The 1,391-nt window shown below is 48.9% G+C and overlaps 1 non-coding gene across 1 annotated transcript; it reads right to left on the bottom strand.

Annotated features, from left to right (window-relative positions):
* Positions 1-28: 28 nt before the first annotated feature.
* Positions 29-101, bottom strand: TRNAK-UUU. Its single transcript has one exon. It is a non-coding gene; the product is annotated as a tRNA-Lys (tRNA).
* Between the last annotated feature and the right edge of the window lie 1,290 nt (positions 102-1,391).

Genomic DNA, 1,391 nt, shown 5'->3' with positions numbered 1-1,391 from the left:
ACTGTCACCAGGTCCTAATAAAACCAACTGCCTGAACAGGGACTTGAACCCTGGACCCTCAGATTAAAAGTCTGATGCTCTACCACCTGAGCTATCCAGGCTCTTTAGGACTAAATTGTGTGCCAGTGTACTGCACTTGGGCAGTAGAAACCAGCAGTACACTTAGAGAATGGGAAACTCCCTTCTTGAGAGCATGGAGGCAGAAAGGGATCTTGGAGTCATTATTGACTCCCAAGATGAACATGGACCAACAATGCGAGGTCACGGTTGGCAGGGCTAACCGGACCTTGTTGTGCATCCGCAGATGCATCTCAAGTAGAGCCAGGGAGGTGATCCTCCCTCTCTGTGTGGCACTGGTCAGGCCACAGCTGGAGTATTGCGTCCAGTTCTGTGTGTCCCACTTCAGGAGGGATGTGGACAACATGGAGAGGGTCCAGAGGAGGGCCACCCGCATGATCCGGGGCCAACAGGGCAGGCCCTACAATGAGAGACTGTGAGACCTGAACCTGTTCAGCCTTCACAAGAGAAGGCTGAGGGGGGAGCTGGTGACTGTCTATAAACTCACTAGGGGGGACCAGAAGGGTTTGGGAGAGACACTGTTTCCCCTAGCCCCCCCGGCATAACAAGGAATAATGGACACAAATTATTGGAGAGTAGGTTTAGATTAGACATCCGCAAGAACTACTTCACAGTCAGGGCGGCTAGGATCTGGAACCAACTTCCTAGGGAAGTGGTGCTGGCTCCTATTCTGGGGGTCTTTAAGAGGAGGCTTGATGCCTACCTGGCTGGACTCATTTGAGTCCAGTTTTTCTCCTTCCCAGGTGGGGGGTCGGACTTGGAGATCTACAAGGTCCCTTCCGACCCGACTTCTATGATTCTATGATTCTATGCCCTGACATAGTAGTAGTGTGGGTTGTTTGGGAAGACAAGGGTGGTGAAAGTTAGTGATGGGGAAGGGAGAGTGAAACAGAACCCAGATAGACCCAAAATCATCACAACAGAAATCAGCAATGATGTAATGGTGACTCAACAACTGCCAGTGGCTGGCTTTGTTGCCTTAACAGGAACAGGATTGCATATGATGGTGGTCACTAAGAGATGGCCTCACTAGGTTCTCATTAGTTCACTCTTCTAATTTTACTAAGACTGGGAAACGTCCACCCAGATATGGAATATCTTCTCCCTCACCCACTGGGGCCACCTCTGCATAGCTGTGTAGAAATTTTACTAACAAGATCGTAAATAATAGTGTAGCAGTTAAACTTCTACAGCAGACTCAGCCTCCAAGGACAGGCTGATAAGACTCTGCAATGACCGAATCCTATTCACTTTGAAGTCTGAAGTAAGTTTCCTCCCTATTAGTTACCATTTCAAAACAAACATGTAGCCAA

Source organism: Crocodylus porosus, unplaced genomic scaffold (genome assembly GCF_001723895.1).
Source record: "Crocodylus porosus isolate Cpor-Errol unplaced genomic scaffold, CroPor_comp1, whole genome shotgun sequence".
NCBI lineage: Eukaryota > Metazoa > Chordata > Crocodylia > Crocodylidae > Crocodylus > Crocodylus porosus.
This window is presented reverse-complemented; position numbering and strand designations above follow the sequence as displayed.